The sequence below is a fragment of the Nomia melanderi genome, chromosome 4, assembly GCF_051020985.1.
Source record: "Nomia melanderi isolate GNS246 chromosome 4, iyNomMela1, whole genome shotgun sequence".
NCBI lineage: Eukaryota > Metazoa > Arthropoda > Insecta > Hymenoptera > Halictidae > Nomia > Nomia melanderi.
In genome coordinates this window covers 8,965,187-8,993,001 of record NC_135002.1, presented here as the reverse complement: position 1 = coordinate 8,993,001, position 27,815 = coordinate 8,965,187, and the positions used below count along the sequence as shown (strand labels likewise).

General features: G+C 46.3%; 1 long non-coding RNA gene across 2 annotated transcripts in view; it reads right to left on the bottom strand.

The window, feature by feature from the left end:
- Window positions 1-1,872: 1,872 nt before the first annotated feature.
- Window positions 1,873-27,815, bottom strand: part of LOC143174483 (uncharacterized) — a 161,584-nt gene continuing 135,641 nt past the window's right edge. For both annotated transcript variants that reach the window (XR_012998488.1, XR_012998487.1), the window contains one exon: window positions 1,873-3,107. This is a non-coding gene — a long non-coding RNA (uncharacterized LOC143174483). The remainder of the gene's footprint in view (window positions 3,108-27,815) is intronic.

The following is a 27,815-nucleotide window of genomic DNA, read 5'->3' as shown; positions in this document are numbered from 1 at the left end:
TCTAACCAAGGCTTATGAATAAATATCGCGATTTCCGTCGACAGAGAGATCGAAGCCCAAACCTAGCATCGACGGCGCAGCAACAGAACGGATCGATAAAAATTCGTCTCGAACAGGCAGCCGCCATAAATATTCCAATAAAGGTCGACCGTGCGTCGTCGGGCCGCCTTGAGAACGTTTCGTCTCTGTCCCTATATTCAATGCTCGCTGAGGTCCTGGCCAGCTATATCGCGCGGAACGCGATAAAACTTTTCCAAGATATTTTTTTTCGCCATCCGCTTGTTCCTCCTTGCTCGGCTCGACCCGTACTTGCGTTTCGCAACAGTCTACTGGATGATCGTGTCAGCATCGACATGTTCCTCCCTCTTCTGAACCGTCCCCGACCAAATGCGTGCAATTTCACTGTTTCCTGGCCGCTTCCGCAATTAAAATCCTTTGCGCGATCGCGTTTTAAATAATGTTACGTATTCCTCAAGTAACTTTTCTCTTCGGCCGTTTGACCCGCTGCGATAGACGTGTATCTATTATTTTATCGCGAAAAACTTCCTCGGAATTGTGGAGATAATGCAGTTTATAATTATCTTCGAATCAAAGTGAACATGGTATTTCGAAGAATCCAATGATCTCGAACGTTTGATGTTTTTCGATACGAATTCGTATGGAATTGGCAAAAAATAAAGAACACACGTGCGAATACTAGTATAAACGGCGATCGAAACGAGCAGAATTTTAGCTCACGCAATTCCGAGGGGGAAACGGTAAAAATGGGTCCATTAACTTCGCCATTGTCCACACGTCGGTTAACACGTCCCACCGTTAAACACCGGCCAGCATTATCAGAGCAAATACAAGTTGTCGGGTGCCATAAATATTTCCACGTTACAATAAAATTATCCACGTAAGCGTAAAACGTCCGGCGAAGAATCGAAAACCCCGACGACACGGTTCGTCGAACGAAACAACGATTGCGTAACGCAGAAATCGTTTTGAAAATCAATTTACGATCGCAGTCGAATCGGTCAGCCGTCCCATTCAATTTAAATATTTAACGGAAGAGAATAATAACGCTCCATTATTTGTAGCGATGCTGCACGCCGCGCGCCCTATCGGCAACTATTATTAATGTTACCATTTACCATCGCTGTTGGCGCAATTGTCATCACACCAGACAGCACACGGCACTAATTACCATCGCGTCGGCCTATTGTTCCACTTAAAGCTGATTGTTATCGTTACGCAAATTGCAGCCAATGTGGTGTGCGTCAATAATGATTTCGCACCGATATCAATTTCGTCGAGCGACAACGGTATATATATATACCGGATTCTTATATATATATATGTAAATGTATATGTATATATCTATATGTATATATCTATATGTATACTCATATATAAGAATGCGTAGCGGTGGCCAGCAATTTTTCTTATTGTTAACGACATTCTGATCGTTATTAAGGGGAGCGCGAAATACTTCACGGTTAACAGCGGACAGCGAATAAATGGCCGGCTACGTAATCGGACGAAATAGTAGCTGGTTAATCATCGATCGAGGTCGATGCGCTCCACGCGGCAGCGGAAATTAAATTTGTAAATTACTCTTCGATCTTTGGTATTATTTCGAGTATTATAAGTAGACCTTTCTTATTAAAGTAATGGATCGTTCCATAAGGTAGTAATTTTCTCTAAATTGTAAATGGGCAATTAGAAAGTTTCTCTTTTTTATAAATTGAAAAAGCACCAAATACAATGCAAAGTAAGAGACTTGAAATTTTAGAAATTACAATGAAGTTTATACGTTTATTATATGTTTACAGTGTGTCCATTGAATTTAGCGATAAAAACTGTTGTATTGTTTTGAAGATAGTTTTCTTGAAGGAATATATTAAGAACTTATCTCATATTTAATCAGAAATCGCAATTTCTTACTAAGAAACATGAAGAAGCATCGATTACAATAAATTTAAATAAGTAGTATCGGATAATATGTAACGATGAAACATCTTTGGATATGATTAAGTAATATCGTAATTAACTGACTGTGTTTATAAATCAGTAGGGATAAATAAATGCATGCGGGGCAGAGAAGACAGAGAAAAAATGGAGCACTCGATGCAGAGTGTGTGCGTCGTTTTATAATATAGTCCACGGCGGGGTACGATCTTATATCAACGTCTTTTCCTCGGTCAAAGATAAATCTTGAGTGATTGATACGCTTAAGAAATATAAATACGGTTGTGTACCGAGATCGAACGTTCTCTCGCTCGTGCACGTGAAATCCAGCAGTGTTGATTTCAGATTCGCTGAAATCGTCGAATCGTCGTGTTTTCATTTTAAAACGTTATCTTCTAAGCGATTTATGAAAGATTTTATAATGAATCATATTCGTCGAAGAATTTAATTTAAAGGTATATATACTTTCTCATCCATAAGTGCAATTCAAATTACTTCACCTTATTACAATATATCTAATTATATGATGAATGCTATAATTGGTACTTTTGAAGTTAATTAATGGTAATAATGAAATATTTCACACATTGAATGCTATGAGGATCACCAATGACCCCCAACCAAATTGAACTACTATAGTTCACTCAATTAAACGATAATTATTTGAAAAGATTTCTGTATTACAAATAATGCTACCTAATGAGGTGACATTCAGCTGGATCAACGTACAATAATAATAATGTAATTCAATCAAATGATTTAATATTATATTGTTTCCATTCTGCGTATTTTACTCTATAAAATCGTGCGGAATTCAATGTGTTAAAGTATGTTGCAGCTATTTTCTATCGTGCCGACGCGAATAAAGAAAAGGAAACACAAAGGAACATACGTCTGCAGCAAGTGCTGCAACGCGAGTGGACGCTACTTCGCTCGGGCAGCGTCTCTTATTAGCCGCTAAGGCGTCGCGACGCCCTGGTTGCAGAAAACTCCGCGAGATGGGGACGCTCGTAAAGCTGACAAGCACGAAAGACAAGGCAGAACGAAGCGTCGCGACGCTCGAGCAGTTGCTAAGTTTTCCAGTTCTGCGCGTGCCGCTCGTATACATTGCACCGAAGTCTGTCGAATTGCAAACGTCCAATTGCTTCGAACCTCTGCAAAATGCAACAAATGTTCATGATAACGCGATAGTAAATATACAACGAGCCTATACAAATGAATTTCTTCGATTGCAATATAAGGCAAAGGACATAGCGAAGATTTCAAACTTGGTTCCAGAAACATGTATACTGTCAGTGTATACTTTTGCACTCGAAACGCGATACCACTTTTCTCTTATCAATATTCAATGTTCAGAGCAAACGTATACTCGCAACGAAAGTGGAATGCCTCTCTCCTCTAATAAATTATTAATGACAACATAATTGCGGCGAGTGCTGTTAGGAAGGGAATCGCGGGGATTAATGAGAGACAAGATATAAAAAGATGCATCAATTAGGAACAGCTTCGATAAGGTTGTTTCGAGTGAAATACGTCAAAGTTTATTTTGAAATGATTGAGAGAAGAAATTTATAGAATTCTTATATTAACCCTATGCTCAGGGGCGACTCTCAGTGGCCACGAAGTTTAATACAGTAGGATCATCGCCGTTTATTATACCCGTATCTCACCAGAACCTATTCAACGTTTCTATTGAAAAACTTCCAAGGGCAAGCGATTGAAAGTGAATACTCCAGAAACCGAGATAATTCACGAGCAACCATTCAAATACACCTCAGCGACGCAGAAAAATTAAACAAGCCCGAAACTCGTTCGAGCGCGATCCGAAAAGCGTCGGTTCAGCGTCGTCCATCGGCGAAAGAAATATCGACATGCGCTTTAACGTACGCCTCATATGGCTGCCGAGTGCATCTAGACTGTCGCTATGGGAATATAAAAGGGAGCTACAATGATAGACAGATAACTAGAAGAGGACAGAGCAGCCAACGCCGGACAAGAAGGGATGTAAAGAGGGGGTGTCGGCGGCGGTGGAGGTGGAACGGGGTAACAAGGGACCAGGAGGAACGAGCGAGTACAAAGGAAAGAAAGATCGAAGGAGATGCTTGTCACCTCCTACATCTTGCACCTTCGCGCTGGTTTCTGCATGTTTTTCCATTCTACATACGCCTCCTATTCCGCATACCCCCGCTTTGCTCCACCCCCCTGACGCACCGAATAGATAGAAGAAGAAGAAGAAGAAGAAGAAGCGAGGGGATCGTACCCAGCAGAGAAAAAGGTGACCGAAGAAGAGATCGTGGAGGGGATGTGCCTTGCTTCGAGCATAGCTAACTAGCTGAATCTGAATCAATACTTACTTCCTCCCACGGCCGTTCCCCATCTTTCTCCCTTTCGCTGGCTCCGCTCGTTCCTCCACCCCCGAACGCCACCGCCGAGGCCCTCCTTTTTAGCGAAAGAACTTTCGGGGCACCCCCGGCCTCCACACACCTCTTGCCCCGTTCCTCCGTCTTCAGCCCCTACCTACAGCTTTCTACTTCACTGTCTTTCGGTTTCTCCTTGTTCACCCCACCCCCCTCTGCCGCCCCCGCAGCCGATCCCGCTTCTCGACCCTCCTTATCGGCGTCCCTCTTCCCTTTGCCAAGCATTTTTCGATAGTCGTCACGTTTGATCAGACGAATTCACGCTTCCCGCGATCCTCGTCTGTCGTAGACTTCGTTTGCATGTCTTTTAGATGTACGTGGTATTCTGGCGAGCGGGGATCGTTCGCGAGAGGCGTGAGTGAATTTTATTTAGCTTTCCATCGCAGCGGTCGAATTTGATTTGGACGTGGCTTGGTAATGAGACGGGATGGCGGTTTTAGAAAATCATTCGGAAAAGCGTGTTTAGGATTGAATATGTTCGTAACGATGCGGTAAAACTCGAGGGGTAGTTTTATCGGGGACGAACGTTCTTTGTTATGGATGAAGGTTGAGGGGTTTAAGAAATGTTTCTAGAAGCTGGGTTATGTTTTTGTTTAGGCATTCGGTAGATTTTGAATATTGTTCTTAATCGAAAGATTGAAGAAGCTTAGTATTGGACGGAAATGTTATTTGTGAGTTGTTGTGATTAGATGATATTAAAGTGGTATTGAAGATATTGAAGTGATTTATAATTATCTGTTTATTGGTAGTGTACGTATTACGGTGTCGAATGTACTGTTGATGAAGAGGAGCGCCGAGGCACTTTGTAAAAGAAACAATTTCTATAAAGGAATGGAGGACTGCGACGGAGGAGACTTCAGACAGTTTTGGTTTTAGTCTAGCTACTTTAAAATTCGAGTCTCCTACTGTGGCATCACGATCTACTGACTGCCGCGACTCAAGGGCCGATTCGAGGGGTTGTTTCCCCCTGACAACCTACCAGCATCCCCTCCAAGGTTTTACGACACCGTTCCACCACAAGGCTCTAAAACACGAAGCTTATCTCTTAAGTAAAAAGTACAGGAAATCCAAGCTTCGCGCAGATTTCTCTTCTCACGGCGGAAAAACCAAATTTAATTTCAGCCTGGAAGTATCTATATTGCCGTTTATACGCAATTTATGTATTCCAAGCTTCGACGTCGGCGAATATATTTTCTAACAGAGAATTCCTATAAAATTGCTCATTTGGGAAGAGCAACGTTCAACGATTACGCGCGAGAAATAACACATACAACATTAGTGACTCTCGTGTCATCTATAACATACCTATACATTCTTAATATTCACATGAATCAACAGCTACTCTGTAAAAGATTTCCAATACCACAACACTCCCAATAACTAAGTGTGCAAGTACGAAATACCAAAATCAAATTTCATTTAAACACTCTCCACTTTAAAGCGGACTTCGCCAACATTCCAAAATTAAACGAGAATTCCCGATTAAATCCATTAACCGCTGCACAAAGAGACTTCACTGCCTACATCGAAATACCGCAACCGCGCAGAGTCTATGCTGTAAACTATCTCCGAAACGAACGGTGACACCCAAACGTGTTAACTAAATCTTTTAGTCCCTGTACAATGTACCTTTCTATTCTCTCGTCTTTGTTCTCGCGTCTCGCTGGCGAGTAGGTACAACAGAAGCGAGTTACCGTCAAACTTATAGGTAAGATTACTCTATCAGCGTCGTTCCTTCATAATTCCTTCCCACCGCAATATTATCTGTCGACGAAAAGTTGGCTATTCAAAGGAATGCGGTTCTAATTGGTCGCAGTGGGAGCGGACACGCCCATTCTCGCATGCATTTTCATCGGTACCGTGTTGTTTGCCGAAACAGTCGTGGACAGCGATCCGCGAGGGTAAACAAAGCACATAACGAAAGTCCTCTCCCGCCCCTGTGCCGTCTCGCTGGCCGACAATCCGTGTCTCCGCTGTACGTTTAATCCTCCGGAGCTCGCGGTGTTTAGCGTAGCCGCGGACCGTTCTTCATCCCGGCCGCGAGGGTCTCGCAGATATTATAATTCCCTGGGTGGTCGCGGGCTAATTGTGTTGCGTGGGTGTGAATATGGTTTATAGTTCGGCGGAAAAGCTGGCCGCGGGCCAGGCAAACGAGCTCACGTGACGTCACGCGACGGAAATACCCGAGCGGGCTAATTAGGCGAGGCACCTCTCCTCTTACGCTCGAATGCAAGCGGAACTCATGCGTCGCGACGTTTCTGCGACGCCGTGGATGCGTGCCGCGGGTTTCGTGCGTTGCGTGCGCCTCACGGGAGGCCGGGGACTCGGTAACGGTGGGGCGCGGGGGTCGAACGAGGCGCGGATAAGGCGTCGAATTGCAGGAGCATACCGATGTCGTCGCCCATCGGCTGAGAGGATCGATTTAATTACTCCCGTCCGACTCGCGGGCATTATGCGCGGCGGCTGCCATTCGCCCCCAGGCGAATTCTTTCGCTCCCATTTCTTCTTTCGCTCTCGCCACCGATTGTTTCATGCCGCGCTGTATAACCGACGATTCCATTTGCTCGAATTCTCGTTTCCTCGTTAGCCAGCCGCCACGGGGGGATCTTAGAGTGCGAAGATCGTACGAAATTTCGAATATTTCGTTTCGCGTCTTTTTCAATTGTACGCAGAATTTCGAATGCTGTAAGATAGTAATTTATTGAATGGATTTAGATTGACCGTTGAATTGAATTGATTTTGGTGATCTGTTAGGGATCCGTTTTTATATATGAATCTTTGTTTTACTGCGTTTGATAGATTATGAGATATTGAATACGTATACGCTTTTCGAGTTCGTAATTAGTTACGTTCCTTGCGCTTGTAATGGTTCTACTTTCTAGTTTACAAGCGACATTCGAAGATTATTTATCCCTCGAAGACTACATGAAACTGTAGTTCGTTATAGGAAGCTGGACGCATTAACGTTAACTTTCACATTAAATAACGCAGGGACTGCGTAATGGGTGTAAACCGGACTCACTTTCGTAGGATCAGTTGATCCGTGCGAATCAAATTTCCTGACATTAATATGACTGTCCAGCACGCATGTAGTCTATCCTTCCGCGGTATTAATCGACAACCGTGCTCTACGAGGTGCGCGAAGAAATGCCCGAAACCGATACTCAAACAAATCATAACGATGAAAACAAAGAGAACTTCAAGCACGCCCAGTAAACCGCGAGAATACAAGAAAGTAACATATAAAAATATACCGAGAAAACTTACACATGACCAAATATCTTCCAAAAATACCTTCAACACACTTTCCATCCGAAATACAACGAAATCACGTCTCGCCAGCCAGAGCGCAAACGAAAAATCGAGGAATACCAAATCTACCAGAAAAATAGTTTCACCGGCGGCTCCACTAAACAACAAACAAACAGCCGTTCGCGGGGCGGTATTAATAACCCAGAACGTCGGAAACAGGGAGCACGCAGACGCTGTTTCGTCGCAGGAAGCAGCGCGCTGGGTCCCGCGCCGGTCTAAATGATCCGCAGCGGGCGTATGCGAATAGAACTCCGCTTCCTGGTCTCGCCGCGTGCGCCGCGGCTGATCAAGTCGTACCGGGGCCGAGCTTGGGCGGTAATTATTCACCGGACAATCGCACTTCTGTCAGTCGATAGGCGAAAGGAGGCTTCGCGCGCGATCGGTCCGCTTCCGGGCGCGATTAGGGCGGAAGGTAAAAAGGACGAGCAGACGCGGGGCGGCACGGGAGCGAGAGGATGCGAGCCCACGCGCGCTTCATTTGCATCGGGGGAACGATGTCGCTACACGCACCGGTTCCCCTTACGGGCACGGAGCTGTGTAATTAGCGGCGTGCAGCAATTAACCGAGGAGGAGCGCCGGCAACATAACCGCCGCGTGCGTGCAGGATTGCCGCGCGGCGATCCCCTCGCCCCGGTAACCGAAGCAGGACGTCGAGATGGGAAACACGGGCGCGAAGACACCCATTTCCTCCGAACAATGTAAACCGGCGTGTAAACGGCTCGAATGCGAGGGGTGGGCAAGCGGGCGTGACTGCGTTAAGTCAAGTTAAGTCGAGGTTAACTCCCTTAATTACTCAGATTTAATCAAAGCTACGGGGTGTGCGGGCGCGAGCGCTCGGTACATGAGATACGAGCATAACTAAGCTCGCGAGGAGGAAGAGTAACGCGTCAAACGGAGCGGGGAGGGCGGAGGTAGGACGAATTACGGGGGTTAGGGAAGCGAGCACGCGAGCCGAACAACAGAGGAACGAGATATGGGACTGCCTCGCGACTGTTGCGCTCGCCTTCCTCGCGGTGTTCCGCTCCTCTGCGAGGAAAGGCGTCGCGGGAATGGTGTTGGTGGACAGGCCTGTGGGCTCCGCTCTTTGTGTCCGTGCGCGTGTACGGGCGCAGAGCGACCGCGAGCGCGTTGCGAGGCAAGAAGGGTCCGCTCTCGCTTACTTAACGAAGATTAATTGCGCTTAAACCAACCGCGCACGGCCTCGTTACGGCTCCGCTGCCGCGAGAGCCTCGTTGCTGCTCCTCCGCCGCGCGCATTCCCACGTGACCCCACGAAATCTTGACCGTGATCGAGGATCGAGCACCGGTATGCGCGATTTAAATTATTTCGCGCGACCCTCTCGCTTGTCTCCGGGCTTGTCCCTTTCTCCCCTCGATTTCTTGCTCTCGCGTTTGTATCGCTAGAGCGTTTCGTAGCGGCAACGAGTCGGGGGAGGTGCGACGCGGGCCTCGATTAGCCACGGCCCGAGACTTTAGTTTTAAGCAGCGTGATTTATACGGTTAAATGAGATGCCGCGCGGACCGGGCGCGGTCCCGGACGGCCGTCCGCTCGCGCGCGCCGTCGCAAGAAAAATGATCGGGAACACGGCGATGAAGATTAATGACGATTAATGCCGGCCGATTCCGATCGGAGATAAACGTTAAGCGGCCGCGCGGTGTCTGGAGCCGACAGGAATTTTCGAAACGATAGACTCCTTTTGTGCGTGGACACGGGGAGAATTTCGGAGACCGATCAGGTCGACAATTGATCCCTGCGCTGGTCCTGGGAGAGATGTGGTGCTTGTATTAGACGGACAGCTGCCAAGTAAATGTGTTTCGAACATGCTCGGCTGTACTGACAAATGAATTGTTATTAATGTTTCCGTCTGCGCGTGTGCTTTTTTTAAGAGACGGACGGAGAGAGAAATCGAGCGTCGGGTTTGAAAGTTTAGTCGCGTTTGTTCGACCTGCGATCATATCGCGGGCAATTACCTAATGGCTTATCGAAATTCCTTCGTAAACACGTACTAGCGATTAATGCACGCTAGAAAGGGGAACGCGCTATCAATGAATCGTAATTTTTCGGATGAACGAAAAGAGAGAAAAGAAAGGGGAAGAAGAAGGGGGGCAAAAGGGAATGAAGAAAGTAAAATAGCCAGTTCTGTATAGGTGCTAGGTAACGTCTCCGCGATAACAATCGCATCGTGGTAGGGGGTGGAGGATGAAGGTTGAAGGTGTAGGTGAAGGAGGGCAGCAGCCGACCGAGGGCCGCTTTTGTTGTGTATAAAATATTATTTCGCCGAGGCCGGGCATTCATTCGGTAGGAGCTTTCCTTGAAAGGCGAGCTCAAAGATTAAGGACTGCTTGGACGGTAGGATAATTATCAAGAAAGGAAGAATCCTGAAAGCGCGGTTCACCGAGACAAAGATGGGGTTGGGGTAGCTTGAACAAGTTCCTCACCCCCACCTCCTACTCCGTCATTCTATTTCTTCTTTCCGCGTGTTTTTTTTTCTCTCGGTATTTTCAGTTTCATTAAGGGCGCATTATCCAGATTTTCGTTCAGTTTTCTCCCGCTCCGACCCACCGGTGTTTTCGGGACGTTCAATTTATTAATTTCCATAACGCCTGTTAATCGTCGAAACACCGGCCTGGCTAAGTGAAACGGATTAAACCGTCCGCGATAAAATTCTTCTCGAGATAATTGGACTTTCTTCCCTCTCACCGGCGCGCTCTTTATCAGCCGGCGGCGGAATATTAAAATAAATGGCGGAAGATATCCCGTTATTATACTTTGTTATTGGTGTGCGCGGCGTCGTGGCTCCTTTCCGCGACAGGGAATATCGCGGCAACAGCTGCCACCTCAAACCGCCCTGGACTAATAAGGGTGAGGGAGATAATTATACGACGGCTAATTGCCCGACATCTCGACTCACCTCGAGACATAACGAAATAATCTCGAGGCTGCCCCCATCCTCTATCGTCCCACCCCCGAGCACCGCCGTCGCCGCCGTCCACCCGTTTCCTTTCTTCCGTCTCGTTGTATTCTTAACCGAGAAGCCACTCCCGTTAGGGATTCTTTTCTCTCGGTGAAATTAATTCCTGTTACGCGGCCCAGAGGCTAAAGCCGCGCACTTGATGAGCTTGCTTAGTCATTGTTGCTTCTTTATTGTCGGGCTGAGGGAAAATTCTTAATTCCTACAATTTCGTTGATTACCGTGACTACTGGAAGATAAAGTGTATTGTATTCGTGCCGTACCAGAGGAAAAATATTTGAAAGATTTTTGAACTAAGATATTCTTTTCTTTTATCAAGTCTAGTATGTGCAGTTATTTAATATATATTATTTATATATTTCTATATTGTTACATACTTGCATTCCCATATTACTACAAATTAAATTCAATAAAATAAATAAATTAAAACAAAACTCTATCGATCAGTCAAAAGAAATTGTAAGAAACTAAACAAATACGTATCCCGAGAAACCCCATTGACAGATATTCCAACCAGCCGCCCCAATTCCGGCGACCGAACGGCTAACCAGCTCACCCGTGAACGTTAGCTCTTAATTCGGAATGTCTTTTCGCGGCGCATCACGCGAGCCAGTGTTTCCAACGCCGCGTTCCAGGATTCCAGCTCGGTGGCGGCGGCACGCTCGAATCCGCTCGAGGAAAGTTTCACGTGCAGAAATGCAGAGAGGCGTCAGCAATTTCACGAGAAACGATCCTCTCCCTTTCCCCCACTCCTGTTCTCGTCCTGTTGCACCGAAAGGACTCTGGGACGCGCATCCGCTGGCATTATAATCACAGGGTTCGCGATCACGGTGAGGGCGAGGGGGCAAGGCGGCGGGGAACGAAAAAAATTGGAAACGGGGAAGAGAGAGAGAGAGAGAGAGAGCCTACTGGGAGAGGGTCATTTTCGCGGCGATAATTAGGCACCGAGTCGCGCGGGTCGTACCGGTTACACGATGAAAAATAACGAGGAAATGATTGCCAAGAAGAATCCCGGCGAGGAGTCTCGTTTAAATAGCTGCGGCGAAGGATGGGGGAGTAGAAAAAGGGAAGAAGAACCGAGTAGAAAGCGGAGGAGACGAGTAAGTGCGCGGGACAGTTCGCGGAGGGGATGGCGGTGGACCATGGCGAGGTGAAGAGTTTCAGGGGTGGCAGCGAACGCCTCGCCGGTGTTAGCCCGAGTTGACGAGGAAGACGGTCGGTGCAAAGAGGAAGAAGTTAATTAAGTAATAAAAAGTCACCAACCGTGGGGTATTCCCGGTGTTGCCCCCGGGCGGGGGTGAAATTAAAATAAACATCCTTTAAATGAGTCGCCGCCACGGTATCCGCCCCCGCTTAACTAGAGCTGCTAATTAATTCCAGGCTCGTGAAACCGAGAGGAACAAAAAGCCGGGGGTCGGAGAGACTCCGGATTCTGTCCTGGTTCCGGAGGTGAGGCGGAATGGGGCTCGGCCGAGGGTTGAGGCAATGGTGTATTAAACACCGCGAAACCAGCCGCCGTCTGACTCTTTAATTAGCCACCCCTAAAGTACCGCCAGGAGTGTCGAGGGTCGGTGTCGAGCAACAGGTGAGATGCAAAGCAAGGGTTATTCTTGGCTTTAGAGCTTCGAGAGGCGTCGGAGGGTGAGCGGGCAACCCCGTATCGTGAATATACCATGGCCCCGGGCCGCGTTTCAGAGATATTACACGGAGATAACGGCCGCGAGGTGAAAAGTCAAGTGTCGATTGTTGCGCTTCGTTTTCCTTGCAAAATCGCTGTTTCTCTTCTATTCCGTTGTACAGAAAATTTATGTATTTAATATATCTTCGGTATGTTCATCGAAGTGCTATCTATTCGATGAGTTTACTAATACAATTACTGATTATAATTGTTTAGGATATTCTTGAACCTATGCTTTATAGTCGCATGAAACTTTCAGGTATTAGAGGACATTTTCTAATAGTCACTGTTTATACAAGAAAATGTAAGATAACAGTAATGAATAATAGAAGATTATATCATTGCGATATTTTTAAATGATTATAGTTTGAATTTTACGTCCTTATAATTTTTCTATAGCTGTATATATCAATCCGAAGTACGTAAAAGTTCAAAGTATCTTTTAATCTTTATGTAAATTCATTTTCTTTTCGATGAGTAAACAACGAAAGAAACGTCACACCACTGAAACGTGAATAATTTATTTGTCGCATGAAAGGGGTTGAAGTGTGGCCGAAAGAGTATCGACGCTAATTAAAACCTGTTGAATGACGGCTCGCGATGCTGTGAAATGAACGTGTTTGAGTTGGGTGTTGTAATGGAGAAGGGTTGCGGGAGCGATGAATATTCCAAGATTGAATCCACTCTGCGAAAGGGTTCGTGGCTAATGAAAAGTACATTATGAACGGTGAAGGTATCCAGAAACGTCGGCAGTGGATGGTAGTGGGGTGACAATCAACGAGAGACGAGATCGGACGGGGGTTAAACGCGATAATTTGCGTGGGAGGGTGAACGTGGCTGGAGACGATAAACCCTCTGCCATTTAATTACGCTTAAAACATGCATTAAATATTGTCGAAGGGTGGAAGCGTCGGAAGGGTTGAACCCTTGGGCTCGTTAAATGAGCAGAGATTTTCCCTCCTCGACATTCATCCCTTCCTGGCTTAGCGGAGTGTTACGGATTTGTAATTCGTGAAACAAGAGCACTTTTCGCGTGTGTCCGTTCGCAAAGTTACTCGATCAACAGCTTCCATGATATTCATATCTTGAGTTAACAGCAGGTTTTAAAGTAAACAAATAAATAATTACGTACTTGCAATAAACCCTAGATTTTACAGATTCAAATTTTCCACCTTCCAAAATGTCAAACAACCTTTAACGAGCACAGATACAACCGTACACCTCCAATAAACATTGAACCCTCCATTTACAAGCAACTGAGTCTCTAAGACGGCGGAGATAAAGAAAATTGAGAAAAGAATTATACGACAAGAGGTTGAAACGTTTCTTTCCGAAGATAGCTTTTAAAGAGTACAAAAGCTCTTGTAATCTCCACTTCGAAACAATTATTCTTCATTGTGGAACCTGAAAGTGAATACCATTGAGTAATTCTCTACAGCTCTATCGCGTATGGTAGTGTTGAATCAGGCAGACAGATAGATTTGTTGTCCATATATTCGCCGACGGGGGTGGCGGCGTCCGGACGCTTTTCCAAGGCGTCCTCGCCGGGTATTAATTGTCTCTGTTGATTCATTTGATCGTGCTCGGGGTTCCCAAGCGAGTCCACCGACGCGACGACACTTTCGATACGAACCGTCTTTTACGAGCGGCCTGCTGCAGTCGTAGAACCGTCCACTGGCGTTCTCCCCCTACCTTCCCCCTGCTACCCCCGTCTAATTCACGTGAAAGCGTCTCCCTCGATTAAAATTAACAGGGTTGGACGGTGCCAGGCAGGTGGCTTCGTTAGGGTACCGTAAAGTGCCGTCGTCCTTTGAATTTCAAGCACCATCTAAGAATCTCGTTAAACTCCATCACTGTTCCACCGGGATAATTGAAACTTCACGGAAGGGTTACCACGGCTAATTTACGTACTCGACGCTTTCCTCCCTCGTTAATGTTAATTATATTTGCAATGATCGCGAGGTTAGCGAATTTTCTCGCCGCACTTAATTTATCTGCGACCCGATCGACCAAGGAGGAGCTAACGAGATTGCGGAGGCTATAAAACCTAAACATGTTCCACAAGTAAATCCGTTGGAGGTGTTGCAGACTGTCAAATTCATTCACTTTACGCACCGCCCCAATGTATATGTTAATATTCTCTTGCGCAGATGCTAAACACGCTTGTTCAGTAATGTTCGATTCATCAAGTTCCACTAGCGAATTCAACTGAAAGAATGTTATTAGTTGAATTTACATGGGATCTCTTTGAATTCTCGTGAAACTGGCAGATGAATTCTAATCAAAAAGATGCTATTAGTAATCGTTGTTTCAATGTCGTATTGATAAGTTAATTAGATGAAAATTGTAGAAAGAATATACTTTAAACAGTGTTATTAGTAGATAATGTGAACAGTACTATCAATGATTTCCGTTACCCATCGTGCAGTCAATTTACCTTATTATACGAGTCCGCCGTGTAATCATTTTAATTTTCGCTGGAAATTCGAGTCAAATGATCGGCATGATGAATATCATTTAGGCAGCCGAGAGAATTGATTTCGGTGAGAAAGGGACGGCTGAAATAGTACCGATAGACACGGAAACATGAAGGCTTAAATTCGTCCCCTCCGGGTCAGATTAGAGGTTTCCAAATCGGGACAATTGAGTGCGCGCGGCGCAACCGCTAATAACTCATTTCCTGCGTTTAAAAGTGATACGTGCGTCCCGGCGAATGTACACGGCTGTATCTCGTTACCACGTTCATCAAGGAGATCGTATCATCAATATTATTATCCTCGTCATTTTTCTTTTGACCGAAGGAAGTGCCATCAATGGGATTATTCAGACCGCATTATCAGTGATAAATATCATGAATCCATTCTATGAACTTACTTACTCGTCGCATTGTATTAACGCGACACTTACTTCTGATCTTCAATAATTCTGTTCGCTACAGTTTCATTCGTTAATTTCATTCGCTCGATGTTTCTCATAGAAGTGACATTTTTAATTGAACGCGATAATCGTTACGATTCAATGAAACAAAATATAGTTTTACGAACACACAGTTATAAAGAGACGTAAATTTTACATTTAACAATCTGCGATCAAAATAAAATTCCAATCTTTACAGAAAGAAAGTAGAATGCATTATTCGCGAGGATACAGAATACTTTTCATGAAGCTTCTAGTTTTGCTCATGCGCGCGAGGATCACAGAATTCAAGTGAAATTACAGAAGAAACACCCTGCTTTGTGTCTTGCTAAAGGAAACGAAAGCAGGAATGTATCTTCAAAGTCCGATAGTGTGTACTTTGTAACAGCGATTCGAAACTTGTTCTCCAAATTGAAAACGCGGCTTTGAACTAGCTTCAGGTGTTGGTTTATCCTCCCTTCTCCAAATTTAAGTAAAAAGAAGCGGAAAAATACGAGTACACTGTTGTACAACCGCGGAAGATGTAACATCACCTATATATTTCACATAGATAAATATATATATGCTATCATCTTTCTCCGATATTTAGTCTAAAATCAGAATGTGTTTAAAAACAATTGGTTAAACCTTCGATTCACCAACAGTCCCCAAAAAACCCACGATTCCAAAACTGCTCTCCTCATATCGATGAAACTACGAAGCAACCAGATTTCGATACTTCCTTAGATCGGCGATCCGCCGCAGTTAAAGTCACCATGATCATCGCGATTTAAGGAAACTATCGGTGAAAACGACGGGAATAAACGATCCGGTATTGACGAAGCTGCCGCCAATCGTTCACCGTCCCAATCCGCGCAGAAATATTTCCACAGGTTGGCGAACAGGATAGACTCTAGACGTCCTCTCGACAGAGCCGACACACTATCCTCGTCCTCTTCGGATTCTCGGGGTTCTTACTGCTGGTCCTTGGCCGCCGATCGTGCTTTCTACCGGCTCGTAGGGAACGGATCGGTCTGTTCAGGCCGCGATGTCGGCGACTGCGGCCGGGGTGTGGGAAAAATAAAGATAAAGCCTGAGGAATTAATTAGGACCGGGTAATCAAGGAGATACCGCATGGGACCTAAAGGTGGAAACGTGAGGAAGGCGACAACGAGGATGAGATCGAGGCGGCGGAGGAAGAGGAGGAGCAGGAGGAGGTGGGGGACAGGGACGGCAAAAAAGGTGCGAACGAAGAGGCCGCGTATAAATATTCACTCCTGTTCAACACTGTTCGAACGACTCGCTTATCCCTGGATTGAGCAGATCCACGGTTCGCGTTCTTTCTCTCTCTTACGTTCTGCCTCTCTTCTACCTCCTCCTGAATTCGAGCTGGAAATTCGAAATGCTTCGTCCGACATTTTATTTCCTTTTCTTTTTCTCTTGGCTCCTTCTCCTCCTCCCATTTCTTCGCCTTTTTCTTGTTCTTTCTCACACTCGCGTCCCTATTCTCCGACACTTCCTCTCCTCTCGTTCGGAGCCAGTCCTCCTCTGCGGCCTCCTTGTCCCATAGTCGCGCGGTCGTTTCGCTCGGGCAATACGGGTCCTGATCTTCGCTCGTGAGTAACGGCTATTCCAAGAAGTTGTTTCAGATAGAGGGCTAATTTGTTCGCGTGCTCTTCCCGCACCCCTCGTTTCAACGGCCCAACAAACATACGGGACTGAGGTGCTCGACGTGTCTCTCCCGTCCCACCCCGTGGCTCGACCTTCCCACACCCCCCCTATCCCGTTGCGGCGCGCACTCGGGAACATTTCTTAACGCGGCGCGTCATTTCAATTTTATTGTATCGAACCGTTAATGATTTTTCCTACATCCACGGGGCACTTCGCTCTACGGCCGCGACACGCACCATCGTAGCATGCCTGGACGACGTACCCGATGATCGGTAATGGATTCTACGGATGGGAATAATTGCGCTACGCGGGGATACGTGTTTCTGCTGTTCCACGAGGCAACCGTTGCACAGTAACCATGGAAATCTCGCATTCGAGCAGCTTCGACGATTGATTTCAAGTTCTCGTAGTCGTGTTGATTACGCGTTGATCCATGAGAAATTGTTTCTTGCGAATGTACGGACTCCTTGAACGTTTGAACGTTCCTGATGGGAACATGATAGCTTGTTTCGATTTTCGAGAAATATTCAACGGCGCTCGTTGGACATTTTCGTGACCTGTTTAATTTTGGTATCGCAAGCCAAGGAGTTAACGAAATGGACACCTAAAAGTTCGAGATATATTTCTTTTTTTAATCTCCGTAATGTTTGTAGATCCTAAAAACATTTGTTCCATTGCATACGTCAAGCCGTTGGCATCGTCTAAACACAAGCTACCTCCGCTACACTTCGTACGTCCAACATCCACGAATTATTGACAAATGATCCAAGTACACGAACGCCGTGAAATTCATTTCACGCCGCGGTCCGCCGTAAAATTGACCCATCAAAAACTTTTCGAGTGATAATGTTCCCGCGATAACGACGCGCGACTGGAGGTGCGAGAAAACGCTCCTACGAATAGGTGGGGAGGGGGGGGGGGGGGGGGGGCAGGGGACGCGTATGTCCGTATCTCTCGGCGCATCGAGATAATGAAAAGAAAAAGGTCGAAAACGAGGAATTGACATAATGTCCTAGCACGGCGCGGCCGGGAATCGTCTTAAAAGACGTGTTTGTTTACGTCCATATCTACGATCGGATTGATCTCTGCCCCCCTCCCCCCGCCGGTTCCGCTGATCCCGGTGTAACGAAGTATGAATACAAACAGCGGCAGTAAAATGCAGAAAAGTGTGTCCGGGTTTCAGCGAAAATACCCTTATTTACTAACTCCTTGACGACACCCGTGGTGCGTAAAAGCTAATTAACCCGCGGACCGACACCGGGGAACAACCCCGCGCGCCGCGATCTCCGTGACGCGGAGCTGCTGGCGGGCAAGCGGCGGGGAAAAAAAGACGGCGAAGGGAGGCGAAGAGAGCGAAAAAAGGAAAGGGGAATAAAAATGGAGCGGTACGGTATTCAGGCAGTAAATCCGCGCGAACAGGTCGCACTAAAACCGCACGTATGACCGTAAAAAGGAACCGTAAATGGCCACGGTGAAGGTGCGTGAGCTCGCTATACCACGGGTGCATCGGAGCGCGTCTACCGGGAGTATGGGGGCGCCGCGGAGGATTTCCTCGCGCGGTGACAAGGAAAAATGCGGGAGGCGCGACCGGCGCTGTTGTTTTTTTTCTTTCTTCTCCTTTTTCTTCTTTTTTTTTGGCCGTGCCTCCACCCCCGTCGTCTCTATTTCTAACACGCTCTGTCCCTTTTGCCACGGATATGCTCGAAATATTCGCGAAACCACGCCTGGAATGTCCGCGGCTCTCGTGTTTACCTCGGAGTTCCCCCGCTACACGCATATTACAATGGCATATCTGTTCCCCGGCCGGAAAACAGGGATGCCGGGGGTTGATAACAACGGCGGGGGGTCTGGATAACAGAAGGAAGAGGTGGTACCGCATGAGTTATTAAGATTCCGGCGCGCATGCTCACGGTTCTTTCATCGATTCATAAGAATATCCTCTCTGCCCTGCTGGCCATCTACCTCCTCCTACTCCTCCACCTCCTCCTTCTCCACCGCCACCTCCACCCCCTGCCCCGGCCCCTCCTTTCTTCTCGGCAACCTCTTTCTTTCGGCTTCAGGGACGTATCTATCGGCTGCATTATTTACGGCGGCTCGACGCGAGTTACTGGAGATTCGAGTTGTGTAATTCTTGACGGAGGCCGGTAGCACGGGGCAGACGGGCTCGAAGAAAAAATGTTGCTTTCGTTTGTTCTTGGGGCTTCGTCCGCGGGGACTTGGTTTCGAGGGGATCGGTGGGAAAGTGATACGACTTGCGTTTTTTAGGGGAATTAAGAAAATTGGGGAAATGAATTGAATGAAATGATGCGAGTGATTCGATTTTTATCATACGAGGAATTATAGAAAGTAGGGAAGTCTTCTGTTGAAGTTTCATCTTGCTTACAGTCTTCTCGAGTTGAGGACTTTGTTGGTTATAGTATATTTCCTATGAGTTTCTCGAAGTATTTTGATGATTTATTACTGCTTTGCACCGTTCGATTCAAGTATCGCACACGTGTACGCATGTAAATGCGAAATGTGTTCTAATTAACTGTATAGAGACGTTAGAGGAGGAATGAATAACCGGGACACGGAACATTCAACTTAGAGTGAATTCAAACGAGTAGAGAAATTTCATATTCAAAAGAACAGAAGACGTCGGGCTTGAACATTTTCGTTGAAACGAGCAGGGGCATTTCGCATCGAGAGTGAGTCGTTACGAGCGCGATAATTGTTAACAACACACAATGCTACAATAATCTGAACGATCATTGCTCATTACCATGAAACCGGAATAACAATGCCTGAATTAAGCGCAAATGTTACAATAAAACGTACAATAAAAAAACATCAACCCTTTTTATCCAGATGTTCGAGGCCGATACCGCCTGCGCGGCACACGCGATACGCGTCAGGCAACTTTGAAAAACGAACGTTTCACATTTTTCCCTTAAGTAAATTTACTCCGCGTCCCGTAACTCAAAAAGTAATATGGGTGGGAGTGTTAATAAAAATAATATGCGAGTACCTGCAAGTGCGGCACCGGCTCTTATCGCGTTAAATAAGAACGCGAAATGGTACGCGAGTAAATCCGAATAAATCGCGTAGCGAGTATTTAAGCGTGCGTTTCACGGCAAACGGGTCAAAGGATCGATCGTAGCGAGCAGGCGAGGAATCGATGACGGGTTTGCCCGCGTAAACGATAATGAACGTAGACGGTAGTTTCGGGCAGAGGTTACGCCTTCTTGAGAAACCGGTATGTAATACGGGACGCGCGCTCCCTCCTTTCCCTTCACTTACATCACGTGGGTGTACGAAACGAAGTTCGGCGCAACCGATCTTCTCTTCTTTTTTCGAAAACACTGTAAAAAAAAATCGAAGATGCCCAGGCCCACCAAGATTTATGTACTTTGCCACAGAGGTTTTCTACAAGAAACTAATGAAACAGTGACGAGATATTTTTTTGTACAATACGTTCTCTAATCAATTCTAAGTTTACCACTTTAGGCAACGTTTCAATATTATTCGTTCCCGTATGGGTTAAATTACGTCCTCCTTAATGTTTTAAATAAAATCGTATAGTAATTAATAGTATAATGTAACCCCTACAATCTTTTGTTTTTATTTCAGTTGCCCTTAATAAATATCCGCGACCGAAATTCAACAATCACGTATTGCTTACGATTACAATGATACGACACAAAACTTCATCGACGTATTTTTTCTCGAGTAACAAAGAAGTTCCACGTCTGGTAATAAACGGTCTTATGAAATGACAGGTCGCGGCTACGGTGAACCAGCTTTCCGAAAATATTTCCACGAGCGTACAGCCCTGGTGACGTAAGATCGGTCGTCCGTGCAGGCTTATAACGCAAAGAAAGCGTAGCGCATTTGCAGGGTTGCTTGGCAAGAAAAAAAAATGAGGTAGACCGAAGCGGGGGTGGAAAGAGATGGAGGTTGGAGAGGGTAAGGTGGAGCCGGTGGAGATTGCCGGTAGAGGGGGTGATCTATGCGTTTAATTAACCATAGAGACGCTCCTACCAACTCTTAGCCGCTCTTAGTTCGAGCACGGCGGAGGAGGTTGCAAAGGGACAGGGTGGTGCAAGGATAAAAGAGCGAAAGAGGAGGGAACCAAGGGGAAGAAAAGTAGCGGGAGAGAGAAAGGATTTAGCTATCGCCGGTGAAATTAACTCCGGGGAAAAACTTATAATGTGTCTTCCCGGAAAAGCAGCTCGAACACCCCGCTCGGCCTGGGACGCGGTCCTCTGCGCTGCTGCATCCAGAGCATTCGTCGTGGATAATGGATTTCCGACATAATTAATTAGAGGAAGAATTACTGGCGTTTTCGGATCGCCGCGGATTAAAGCTGAACCGTCTCGCACAGATGATCGTCGGCGTCTTTCATTTCGTTTCTCCGTGAAACCACGCGAAGTAAATTTTTACAAAAATTTTGTCCTCCGAATTGCTTAAACTTGAAGAATACTAATGAAGGAATAAATATTTTTCTGTTGCCTTCAGATGTTCAACGATGTAACGTTCGCTCGCGAAGATTATGGAAATCTCGTCAGGCGGTTGCCAAAACGCTCAAGGTCTGAATATAATAGAACAATGCTCGAGTATAAAAGGAACTGGTAAGAATAGTTACGCAACGAAAAATTGGAACATTGAAAAACCGCGAGGTGTCCGCGAGCTTCAGATTCTAGTGACATCAATCCTCGCACGCCTATTTTAAATACCCTCGTTAATGTTCCCATTGGACGCACGATTCTGGGTCTCGCGGTGGAATAAACAACTCATCACGTAATTCCATTGTCGCGGCTGGGCCCGCCTCGTGCCAAGAGACGAGCTAATCCTCCGGCGTCTATGTAACAATTGTGTACACATGTCCGTTGTTTACGAGTAGCAAACTGTATCGTGAATTCGCGTCCTGCCCCCTTCGCCCCTTTTGTTCCTCGGTGTGCCCGGCGTCCGGTGTACCATCGTCGTACCCGCGACAGACGGATGGACAGACGGTGTCGGTGATATTTTGAGATTTCTTTGGCTCCCACCGTAACCGCTGCCTCGCGATCCCGTTCCGAGAACGGGGTGGTTAATGAGACACCCGCGGACAGTTATAAATGAACGATAAGGCGCGCGTTAGAAATTCCTTTAACGGTTGATGGATATTTACAGTCGACGGCGGAACGACGTTAAGCAGTTATAGATTGATTGGCCGTGAAATCGGATTTAATCGATCGCGTGTAGGTATACCCCGTGCATCGTACGCATGCTCGAGTTAATGAAATCAAGCACATTGGCAGATCGCCTTTCTCTTTCGACGACGCGGCCCGTATCTAGCCGATCGCTAGTTACGTTCGTTCAGTCGGCTGATAACGGAGACAGGTTGCGCGCGGTAACGACGGCAGGTACTAGAAGAACGGAGAAAGAGAAGGAGAGAGGAAGGGAGAAAAAGAGAAAAAGATAAAAAGGGAAAAAGAAGAATGTGGAAGCGTGAATTCGGAGGAACCGACGAATTTTGAAGGTTTTCCTGGAATCGAGATTCCAACACGATACACTCGTCCGCGTCAACAGCCGTTCGTGGTTCCCGAGGGGACTGCGCGTCGATTCGGGCATGACGGAGCGGCCAGGCTAATTATTATAATTACAGGGATTCAGGGTGCGTAATTAGGCCACGCAAAGGACAGAATGGTCTTGCGTGTTCTCGTTCTTTCTTTGCGATACCGTTCCGGTGTATTTTTCTATCGTTTCAGAAATTGTTTCCATGAACAGATGTGTACGCTCGTCACGTCGAAACTGTTGATTGAATATTTCTTATAATTCGCTTGATGTTATCAAGGAATGAATATTAAAATTATAGTGTCGAGTTAGGCTTGGCATGAATATTTTATGTTCCACTTAATGAATATGGATATCAATTTGTCCACGGTAATGGAAGGAAAATTTCAACCGAAGCCTAGGAATATTGAACGTTTGTAATGAATTCGGTTTTTGGAATTTACTGTTGACCAGGTGAAAAAAGAATGAAGCGATTATAATTAATAGAATTAATAGAATTATAAGACAGATCAACTGCATTTTTCAAGTTGAGATTATTGGATGTCATAGAACCGTCGACAGTAACTATCAACAATTCTACTTACTAACAAATGAAAAACTTCTTTCCTTTTCAATTTCCCTTTTTCCCGATATTCATTCTCACTCTTTCTCTCTTTCTCTCTCTCTCTCTCTCTCTCTCTCTCTCTCTCTCTCTCTCTCTCTCTCTACAGATCGTCTAACACTTCCGTGTCCGCGATTACACGCTGATGCACGAACGCGTGGCGAAAAAAACGCCACCGTGAATGTCATTACGCGTATCGGGCAAACAATTAGCCGCGAATTAACATCCTGAACGTCGCATAACTTCGCTCAATTACAAGGTCATTCGCATATTCCGGCGTGCTCGTACACGAGGCAATTTGAATACCGCGTACGTGTTACAGTAAATTGCAGAAACCTCCGCAATTGCAATTAATTAGTTTTTATCGCCACCGCCAGTTTTCCTCCGTTCGAAACAAGTTCTCGCAGGAACTGCCTAGCCTCGGTGGATTTTTTGCTCGTCGATCATCATCTCCCCTGCCTCCCTTCTGCTCCCTTCTGTTGCTCCTCTTTTAATTCGTCATAGAAACCGAGTCCGTCCCCTAATTACGCGTGACAGAGACCTTAGCCACACCGTGTATCGCGTGCGTATGCATTTCTGCGCCGATGTATACCTGTCTTCTCCGGTGAAAAGAAAAACGAAGAGCGGAGCGAAAGACGGAGAAAGAACGGGACGGCTTGCAACGGAACGGAGAAAGAGCGACGGACGGGAAGAGTGTAAAAGAGAAAGAAAGGGAAAGAGACAGAGACGGAGACGGAGAAAGAGGTGGATACGTGTTACCTGTGTTCACGTGTCATGTACACGGTGTAAACAGGCATGTCCGTGCGCTCTCGTACGGAGCCAGGAAGTGTCTCGTAATAAAAGAGTGACTTCCGTCGGTGAAACAATACCGGCCGCTGGATTACCTCGTTCCCCGGATCGCTCCCATCGGCATCGGCCATGGCACCGGCTCATTACCTTATCCAGCCGCGCCGTTAATTGCCGTCGAAGCTAATTCAACAGTGACTCGAATGTCAACCGGCGATGTTTCGACTCGGGATAGGATTAGTTCGCCGAGAAACGGCGGCGGTTCCGTCCTTGGCCGGCCGAGCGGATAGGTACACGCGCGCGATTCGTCTTTAATCGCCCGTGATTGATTATACAGGATGAAGCGTACGAATCAGGTCACCTTAACAACTCGATTACCTCTCGCGATAGAGCGAATTGCCTCGAATAAATGCCGCACGCGTTTCAGGCGCAACAGGATCCGATATCGGTCGATTTTTAGGCGGTCCGTGACTTGTGTTTACCGATCCAGGCGACACGCCTTATCGTTCTGGGTTAACCAGCCGGGGAAATCGTTTAATTCAATTCGCGTCCGCGGCGTTTCTTTGTAACGCGGAACATTCATCGAGCGCGATAAATCGCGATACAGGTAGTTCCATTGTTCCGTTCCGTTGCATGGAAGATGCTTTTCAGCATGATGTTATAATTGCTACTGGAGAATGAGCTCCCATTTCAATCCGAGGTGTAATTGTTACGTACAATCTCTAAACAATGTGTATTATTTCATTGCAAAATATATTTCAATGTTTCATTCCAAAAATCGATCGTAAACAATTACAACAAGTCAATTAAAAATATCTAATAACATATGTCACCGGGTGACAGTGTAACCCGAGAACCGTGATACCAAATCATTAGTCCCGAATCGGTCTTTCCAATGCCGCTTATTTCCCCCACGAAACCTCGAAGCAATATTTCATAAAACGCTGAAAATCCTCGCGGCAGAGAACGCGCGAATAGCGAAAGGTTCGCGCGGAACTCCGACAAACTCTAATGGATTTCCACGTGAGGTTGCCGCGGAGCGTATCGACTATCTCCGGAGCGTGCACGCGGTGCGGTTGTAAAACAAGACGCGGCGAGCGGCGGAGGCTTAAACTTCGATTACGGTACGTCCCGTTTTGGAAAGCGTGTTGAAACGGTTTCGCGTGATCGATGCCCCGCGTTCGAGCCCACGGAATAAGCGGGAACGCATAATCGCTTAATCCGACAGCATCTCGCCGTGCCGTGTAAACGGCCCCGGAATCGTCCCGGTCCCGATAGAGCGGTACAGCGGCGCGGAAAGGGACGGGCCGCGGTCAGGTCTATTGCTTTATCAGTGCAAATGGGATGCCAGCGTGTTTCCATTAATTCAAATCGCGGGGCAAAATCGCCGCCCGGAATGTCCATTAAAGACAACCGACGATGTCGTTAGCCCGTCCGCGGCAACGTACCGCTCGCCCGCCATCGGAGGAACGGTGTTTTAGCCGGTCTCTCTCCACCTCCAACCGGGAAAAATGACGTTCGAACGCGGGACGGGGACTGTTTTTCCTCGCACTAACGGTTTTCGACGATGACCGTCCGACTGGTGGATCGTCAGGTGCGGATGAAATCTTGGGGACAACGGAACGTGCTCGTCGATGGACAGAAGGCTGACAGGTGTCCTTTGATCCAGAAGGTTCCCATCGGTTGAAGGGTTTCCGAGCAGGTTGGTGGGTTTAACACATTGTTACTAACGAAATGAAACCTGCAACAACTCTTTGCATTCGACATTTTGTCGGAAGTATTTCAGGTTTCCGACGAGACGGAGAGGGTACTTTATGAAGCTAGGTTGTATGGAAGTCACGCTTATGTTATGGGAAGCTTTTCGGTTTCGATAAAGTTTAATATTAATTATTGAACTTTACGATTTTACTGTAACGGAAGAGTCAAGGTTTCATCGGTGAATCTGGTAGATTCGGTTCTTTCCGATGAGACGCTAAAGAAATTCGTTTTCAAAGGTGCACAAAAGATTGCGCTATCTGAATGCAGGTGACAGTCAAAGTGTTAATCGAAGGGGCAACTTTAATCTCTTCCAGCGAATCGTGCTTCCATTGACCGATTTGTTGTCGATAAACGAAGTTCAAGACGCGTTTTCGACTCACCGTGTTTTTTCACCGTCAGCTCCTTGAATCTTCGCCGCGCGGCGTTACTTCGTTTTAGGGGGGAACGAAAGAAATGGGACGAAAAACCGGGCGCGCTATGACTGCCAATGAACATGCAAGTTATGACTCGACGTACGCGCGTCTATGTGCGCGCGCGCGTGTGTGCGTGCGCGTGTAAAAAAAGCAGAAGAAGGAATACGAGGAAGGGAAACGAGGCGGAGAAAAAAGGCGGGACGTTACGCAGGTACTTTACTGCGCTTTTTTCGCGCCACGCGTGAACACGAAATCGTTTAATTCGAACACGGCGAGGCGTTCGAGAGAGGAGACGGAGATGCCCGTGAAATGGACGTTCCGGTTTATCAGCGCGTACGGCGCGCCGCGGCTTGTTTCCATTAATTTGCGTTGCAAGGCAAACTCGTGCCATCGGAATGCACGTTTCGAATCGTTAGGCCGTGGAAGGCGAGACGAACCTAAGCTAATTTTGCTACATTGTTGCCGGCGCACGGTCGCCTCGTCGGGAACGCGACCAGCGTCATTGTTGAATTGGGTCAGGCTGTCGATGGATCGTAGGAATTACGGTTTTAGGCTGACCGATAATATGTGAAGGGGAACCTTGCCGTCTATCCGTCTAATTTACGAGCGTTCGCTAGACAAACGCGTATGCAAATTTAGATTTGTGTAGGCACGTGGAGGGAAATTAAAATTGAAATCGATTCCCTGCGCTAATCGAATCGCAGTGAATTAAAGACTACACGAAATTATACGGCATTCTATGGAAATTCGTGCAGCGATTATAATTTAGTTTTTAATGGTATCGTAATACCGACGTGTCAATTATTATCTTATTCGTTAATTAATACATATGATAACTTCTCCGTAGAAATATGTCGAGAAAATGCATAGACGACGTTCACAACTGACCAGAGGTTCCGCTCGAATGTTTTCGCGTTTTCTTACGAGTAAATTATAATTTAAGTTTCGCGTGCGAACACTATTTTCTCGCATGCTCATTACCATCCCCAGGAAGTATCAATTTTTCACGTATCGATAATATCAATGATCGATCACCGCGAGATCCATTTTGAACTGTTTCTGAATTTTAAAATCTGTCGATGTTCTCCGGCCGACTGATAACGCAGATGGCGAACATATGTAAAATATTCGAGCGGGAGACCGTACAGAATCGCTGATAAGAGTTTCGATTGTTAGAGTGACTGGAACATAACGATAATTACGGTTAATCCGCTAGAATAATGCGCACGGGACGGCGAGCGTGTTCAATTGAATACGCGGCGAACGGAAATATTCATTTTCCGAGAACGAAATCATTTATCGTCAGTGGCGTAAGGCCGTTAGACGCGGAAGAAATTTCGCCGCAAAGGAAACAGATGCGTACACTCCCGCTGGCTTCTTTCCTTTGATATTTCTTTTCTATGTGCGACCGTGTTCGCGTTCAGCGAGCTTCTACGATCCCGCTCATGCGTGAATATGGAATCGCTTCATTTAAGCTGTGCTGCTGCCTGTCATGGCGGCGGACAGAGAAACGGGAGAGACCGAGGTATTCTAGACGCTGACTGGAATATTCTTGCGGCACAATTAACACTAGGTCTGCGGACATTTATCATACCATTTACTCTATTGTCCCTAGAAAAATGTACGTTCGTCTATTTGGATATTGGAAATTAGAATTGAAAAATAAACAATTAGGATACACATTCTAACTGCATGAATCAAAATCGACGCGAACATTCACCGAATAATATTATTTGAATTATTCGTAATACACCGAATCCTTCCAAATTGACTCTATCTATTTAAAAATCAAGCTTACACCCAAAGTGATTAACACTGTGCACCA